This window comes from Glycine soja, chromosome 10 (assembly GCF_004193775.1).
Source record: "Glycine soja cultivar W05 chromosome 10, ASM419377v2, whole genome shotgun sequence".
NCBI classification, from domain to species: domain Eukaryota; kingdom Viridiplantae; phylum Streptophyta; class Magnoliopsida; order Fabales; family Fabaceae; genus Glycine; species Glycine soja.
This window is the reverse complement of record NC_041011.1, coordinates 34470950-34478860: the sequence shown is the minus strand read 5'-3', so window position 1 is coordinate 34478860 and position 7911 is coordinate 34470950. Positions and strand designations below refer to the sequence as shown.

At 24.6% G+C, this 7911-nt stretch overlaps 1 long non-coding RNA gene across 1 annotated transcript; it reads left to right on the top strand.

The window, feature by feature from the left end:
• The first annotated feature begins 1915 nt into the window (after positions 1–1915).
• LOC114371006 lies at positions 1916–2677 on the top strand. Its single transcript, XR_003657982.1, has 2 exons — positions 1916–2330; positions 2425–2677. It is a non-coding gene; the product is annotated as an uncharacterized LOC114371006 (long non-coding RNA).
• Positions 2678–7911: the final 5234 nt, after the last annotated feature.

The following is a 7911-nucleotide window of genomic DNA, read 5'->3' as shown; positions in this document are numbered from 1 at the left end:
ATATATTATTCATAATTTCGATTTTCTACTATCCATAAAATTAATGCAGCTGTGAGCAGCCAACCGACCTGTCCTTTTACTCCTGGATCATGCAAAAACACTGAAGGCTGTGATGCCCATTGTAAATTCTTAAACTATGAGAAAGGGATATGCATCATACTCTCACCTACATATTCCAAGTGCTGTTGCTCCTAAGATATACTTATGAACAATTTCTTTTTCTAAGAGTTTTCTGCATGTGGTTCCAAGCAAGTAATGTGTTACTTTGGAATAATTATTAGCTTCAATGTTGAAAATAAAAAAGAGTTGTTATCGAGAAATTGAGATTCATCCATTTTATTTCAGGAAATATATCAAACTAGCTTCTCAATTATAAGTATATTTTTTAAATCAATAAACGGCAATTTATAATAATTTTTAAGGGAACTAAACGTTGATTTATTTTTATTAATATAGTTCTTATTATTTGATTTTAAAAAGTAAGACGATATGGTTTAGCAACGTGGGAAAAAAAATGGTTGTTACTTAATAATTTTGAGGACTTGGATAATTATTTTATAGTTTCAGAGATTAATATAATCGCGATAATAATGTTTATAATTTCAGGAATTTAGTTTTTACTTGTTGTTATACCCTCTTTTACTTACAATTGTAGCACTCCACTTGTAGAAAAATATGAGCAAAGTTTAATCTTAAATTTAAAGGTAATTGAGCAACATTAAAAATACTTAATCCATGTTCAACAATTGATAATATTAATTATTGAATTAATTTTAATTTTTGAAATATGTCCTTTTTTTATAACAAATTTACAGTAAATAATAAAGTATCATATTATATATAAATAAATAAATATATTAATAACTTGATATTAAATATATTATATACAAATAGTGCACACCATAACTAACCGACGATTCGATTGAAACCAAGTAAGGAGAAAATATTGATTTATTATCATTATTATTATTATCAAAAGCTGGTATATATGGTTAACATATATTTCCAAGAAAAATAAGAATTAGAAGAAGAAAAATCAGTGAATCTCGGTTTCTCACACATAATATCAATAGAGATGGCAATTGTTTGTTAAATATAATAACATAAATAACATGTTTGATTCAAGTACTTATTGTTAAGATTAATAATATGAATTCTCTTTCTCAAAAAAAAAATGAATTCTCAACATTTTTTATTGCAGTAATCATTAAAAAATGGAATATATCAAATTATGATCATAGTTTCTTTTTTTTGACAGCAAAGGTCATTTAGTTTCTTAAAGTAATTTAATAAACAACTAATTGTAATTAACTACATTTTAATATAATTTGGTTATTTTTCATTTTATTCCCAAAATGAAAATCATAATCTTTTAAGTGTTGTATCTCTTGACAATAAATAAAAATATGTAGTCAATCAATCATCAATTAATATCTATATTCAATATTTATCTATATATATACTAACACTGAAGTATGTGGAATATACTAAAATGCTCATGGCTGAGGCTGTGACACGTGTCCCCCTAGTTAACAGAATTGGAATTTTGGAAATTTTGTAGGATTGACACGTGTAGTTTTTTTTTTTCCTATACGTTGCCCTTTCTCCTTCTTCAGTCCATCATCTTTTTTGTTGCCTTCGTCACATGTCGCTTTCTAATTGGCGGATTTAACGGCTGATTTAATTGCGCTTAATACTCTTTATTCTCTCTCCTGAGTTTTCTCCCTACGTTGCCCTTCCTCCTTCTTCACTCTATCATTTTTTTGTTGCCTTCGCCACATGTCTCTTGCTAATTGGCGGATTTAACGGCTGATTTAATTGCGCTTAATACTTCATTACTCTTTCTTCTCTTTCTTGAGTTTTCTCCATTATTACGTTTTCTCTCTTTGTGTTTTCTCCCTCAATTGTCTCTTTCTCCATCTTTCTCTTCTGAATCTTCTTCTCTTTTCCTTTTATTCTTTTTGTTTCTTCCTTCATGCAGGCGATTCCAGCTCCATGTCCGCAAGTTGCTGAGGACGAGTTTTTACCACAGCACATTGACCTCAGGTATTTCCTTCTTTTTTCCTTTTTTTTTCTTTCACGACAGCTTGGTATCTAATTTTTTTTAACCTTCATTTTCTCTGCGAGTATTTTCCGCTATGGCCGAAGAATTTGTGAATGGCTTTGTTCATCAAAATGACATTGCTGTTCAGATTCAAAATAGAAAGTAAATTAGGTGACTGATGAAATTTCCAAAATAGGTACTTGCATACACAAAAAATTGGTACTTCCATGAGGGTCACAGATGATTAAAGTTCAATTTCATTATTTAATCTCTTATTCTCTTTCAGGTATTATACTATACAATAGTGTTTTTTTTTAAATAGGTTTTCTTTTGCATTATTAGACTGATTATTTGTAATAACCATGATCAATAATCAACAGGGAGATTCACCAGCATAGATACAGATTTAAATGTCTTGAAGAAGAGGATAGAGACGCTGCATTTGTAATAACCTTGAGTTCTTTTGATAAAATTTATGTTCAAAAACCTTGGACGGGTTGCTGGTGTTCTTTTTCCTATTACTTTATTCTTTGAAATTAATGTTACTATTATTCAATATTTGATGCTTGTCCTTATACTGCAAAATTTGTGTGTAACTGCAGCACATCAGCCTATTAAAGAGATATTAGAAAAGAAAAAAAAGGTAAGCGGAACAATCTGTGTATATGCATGAGTAACTTTGATTAGTTTACAAATATGAACCTTAATACAAAATATTTTTCTTAAGCGTAACAATCACTTAAATTTATATTTAATAAAAAAAATATTAATCACTCTTAATTTGAAAAAACAAGAAAATCAATAAATGAGAAGATAAATGACATGATAATTTTATGAGTTAAAAAAAAAAAAACAGTTCCAAAATCTTCATAATTCTTTTCTCTTTTAATATCTCTTTTGGGATATCAAAAAAAAATCAATGAGAACATAAATGGCCTGACGATTGTATTTTTTCCAAATTATGCGTGTGTACGTGGGAAATATTTTGTTGAACAGCAGGAGAACATATTAAGGAAAAAGAAAGAGAGCAAATGTTAACCTTTGTAGTAGAAATGGAAAGAATTCAACTCCTTTTATTCATTAAAAAATAGTTTGAAAAAAAATACAAATAATTTTTTAATACTTTTTTGAGTATTTTACTTTTTAATCTTAAAAAAAATAGCTGAACTAATCGAAACGATACGTTCTAAGTCCACTTATCTAGGTTTTTTATAAAATCAGATCTTAGAAAAAAACAAACTTGGTTAGGCTATTATAGGGGTCTCATGCGCTAGGCTTAAAATCATATCAGAGTATGGACAATATTCAATATTTAATCCATTTGGTTTGATGTTACTTTACATTAGTAGCTACTTTCGGTATCTTTAAAATTTCCTTTGTTATTTTGCTTTTCTTTTTTATGCATATTTTGCATTGAGCAATTCTTACAGCAACACATTATTTATGAATGCAAACAATTAAGAGAGGGGTAAAATAATTATTTTAATATTATATAATTATATATTAAAAAAATATGCGTAGGTAAAAAAAATGTATTTCACAAATAAAAACTTATATTTTGTAATATAATTTCATAAAATTTAATTCAGCCGAATAAAAATCATGAAATAAAATGTATATATAAATTCAATTAATAACATTAAAATCGTGAAAAATAACAATATATATATATATATATATATATATATATATTTATTTATATATTTATATAAATACTATACTAATACTAATAAAATTAACGAAGAAGAGGTGTGAGTGCAATAATAAGTCTTCTTTTCGTTAATAGTATCAATTACGTTTGGAGGGAGGGGTACTAGGTGTTAAACATAGAAAGCAATGGATTTTTTGTAAGATCGAATAACAGAAGAGTATTGGGTGCAATACTGTAATTTACTAAAAAAATATAGAGAATGTAAGTGTAATTTATTATTATTATTATTATTATTATTATTATTATTATTGGATTAGCTTGAATTAAAAAAAAAAAAAAGCCAACCATTAAATTAAAAAATCAAAACAAAGAAAATGGTTTTGATCATTTTAAACTTAAAAAGTTCAATCATGTTTTGTTTGAATTCATCAATAATTTAGACATCAACACTCCTCTCTAATCAAGTTTTTTTGCCTCTGATCGTAGCTACCAGTTTGACATACATTTCTTTCCTCCACTAGACCAACAAACATGTGGCAAAGCAAGACATATATCCACATATCATACTTGGACTGCTGAAATTTTCAAACAATGTTTTGTTAATTTAGTTGTTGAACAATTATTTAGTTATTAATATTCAGCTTTTTTGTTTTGTTAATTTTATTATTCTCACCATTATTTAGTTATTAATATTTAGCTTTTTATGTTTCAATACTTAATTGCATTTTATAGGTACGTAGTTATTCGTATTTGTCCCATTCAAATTTGTACCTAAATTGTACTTTGTTCGTTAAAGTTGTTGTGATGGTAACTAAGGCTAAGTAATGTTTCTAACATTTATTATTGTGGTCCTTCAGCGCATAATTAATGTTTCCTATACCAACTTTAATATTGAGATTCACACAGGAGACAAATCAGTGGATAGTGCAATGAAAATTGAAAAGTTTTCCTACTTTCTCTTTTTGTATTTAATTAATTAATTAATTAATTATTATTATTATTATTATTATTATTATTATGTGTTGTTGATTTAACTTTAGCAAGTGTGTTTATTTCTTATCTTATTAACTTTCCAACTTATTATATATCCGTTTTGTTTTTTAAATCAGACATACACAATGGTGAGTAATTATATAAAAAAATTATCTATTTGTATGTCAATCTCATAATTAATGTTTGCTATACCAACTTTAATGCTGAGATTCACACGGGAGACAAATCACATTGGTTGTGCAATGAAAATTGGAAAGTTTCCCTACTTTTTCTTTTTGTATTTAATTAATTAATTAATTAATTTTGTTGTTGTTGTTGTTGTTATTATTATTATTATTATTATTATTATTATTATTATTATTATTATTATTATGTGTTGTTGATTTAACTTTAGCAAGTGTATTTATTTTTTATCTTATTAACTCTCCAACTTATTATATATCCTTTTTGATGTTTTATTTTTTAAATACATATACAATGTGAGTATAATTGAACTAATCAAGCAACCCGTCACGTAGTGCAATGAAAATTAGAAATTTTCCTTACTTTCTCTTTTTGTATTTAATTAATTAATTAATTTTCTTATTATTATTATTATTATTATTATCATCATCATCATCATCATCATCATCATCATCATCATCATCATTATTATTATTATTATTATGTGTTGTTGATTTAACTTTAACAAGTGTGTTTATTTTTTATCTTATTAAATTTTCAACTTATTATATATCCTTTTTTATGTTTTATTTTTTAAATCACATTTTTCTTTTTCAGTTAATTAATAATGTTTCTATTTTTATCTTGCTGATTGTTTCCTGCATTTTTATTTACATAATATATTTCTGATTTTCTGTGTATTTTAATTATTTCTCTTTATATTTATGGGTGAAAACAAATTATACTCTGAATTTCTTATTTATTGTAATTGAAAATATTCTACCAACTTTAATGTTGAGATTCACGTCGGTAGTGCAATGAAAATTAGAAATTTTTCTTACTTACTCTTTTTGTATTTAATTAATTAATTAATTAATTTTGTTGTTGTTGTTGTTATTATTATTATTATTATTATTATTATTATTATTATTATGTGTTGTTAATTTAACTTTAACAAGTGTGTTTATTTTTTTCTTATTTACTTTTCAAGTTATTATATACCATTTTTATGTTTTATTTTTAAATCACTTTTTTTTAGTTAATTAATAATGTTTCTATTTTTATCTTGCTGATGTTTCCTGCATTTTTATTTACATAATATATTTCTGATTTTATGTGTATTTTAGTTATTTCTCTTTATATTTATGGGTGAAAACAAATTATACTATGAATTTCTTATTTATTGTAATTGAAAATACTCTACCAACTTTAATGCTGAGATTCACACGGAAAACAAATCATGTCGGTAGTACAATGAAAATTAGAAATTTTTCTTACTTTCTCTTTTTGTATTTAATTAATTAATTAATTTATTTTGTTATTCTTATTATTATTATTATTATTATTATTATTATTATTATTATTATTATTATTATTATTATTATTATTATGTGTTGTTTATTTAACTTTAACAAGTGTGTTTATTTTTTATCTTATTAACTTTTCAACTTATTATATATTCTTTTTTATGTTTTATTTTTTAAATCACCTTTTAAGAATGTTTCTATGTTTATCTTGTTGATTGCTTCCTGCATTTTTGTTTACTTAATATATTTTTTATTTTCTGTGTATTTTAGTTATTTCTCTTTATATTTATGGGTGAAAATAAATTATACTCTGAATTTCTTATTTATTGTAATTGGAAATACTCAACCAACTTTAATGTTGAGATTCACACGAAAGACAAATCACGTCGGTAGTGCAATGAAAATTAGAAATTTTCCTTACTTTCTCTTTTTGTATTTAATTAATTAATTAATTAATTTTGTTATTATTATTATTATTATTATTATTATTATTATTATTATTGTTATTATTATTTTTATGTGTTGTTGATTTAACTTTAGCAAGTGTGTTTATTTTTTATCTTATTAACTTTTCAACTTATTATATATCATTTTTTATGTTTTATTTTTTAAATCAGACATATACAATAACGAGTAATTATATAAAAAACTATCTATTTGACACTTTAAAAGGAAATAGTGTGATCACTGTTGAGGTGCTTAAAATTCAAGTGTTTAAGTGTAAATTAACAATTGTTATGTGACCTGACAAATATGGAGTAATTTATATTATAATTGAGATGTTGTCATATATTTATAAAAAAAAAATTGACTTATTTGAAATTTCAATTCTCAATTTAATTACACTTTCTTTTTACTTTTTAACCCTTTTAATTTTAAACATTTATTTTGTTTATTATGTTTGAGTCTTATGAGATTCATCTTAATATAGTTTATTAATTTTGTGATCTGAAACAATTATTTTGCATGAACATCAAGTTTTCTTAATCAAGATTTTAAATTCGCATAAACATCAATCTTTGAAGTCCCTTAATCAAGTGATCCATATGTATGCACGGATTTCAAATTCACATGAACATCAACCTTTGAAGTTTGGTTAATTGAGTGACTCGTGCGTATGCACGGGTTACTGACTAGATGTATATAAAAATAAAATAATTATATATAAAAATAGGTAAGAGTCGCTCTCAAAACAAAAAGTAACAGTCAATAGACCTGAAGTAAAAATACAAAAATGTTTTTTCTTGGTCTAGGAATAACACAAGAGTGAAAAGATTCTTAGAAAGGAAACTCACTTCAACTTCGTAATAGCTAAAAGGGAAGATGAATTATTTTTTTGAGAGAAATAGGAAGATGAATTTTTTTTTTTGGATAAAAAGGAAGATGAAGTTAATAAATATTATATTTAGTAAACATTATAATTAAAATTAACAACCTAATAACATTAAATAATATATTTATTTAATATGATATGTAATCAAATTATTAAGGTAAAAAATTAAAAGATAAATTATTATATGTTTGTGTATATATATATATATATATATATAATTATTTTAATAATTATATTAATATATATTTAATTCTTTGAAGTGCCTGTGCAAACCAAAAGCAGCAGCAGCAACGTTAGCGGAAGAGCAGAGGAGAGTTGGGAGAGTGATAGATAGGAATTAAAAACGTGGCACAGTAGATGTGTTACATCATTGTTGGAGTTGGATTTTGGAACCATGGACAATTCCTTTGACAACAGTTAT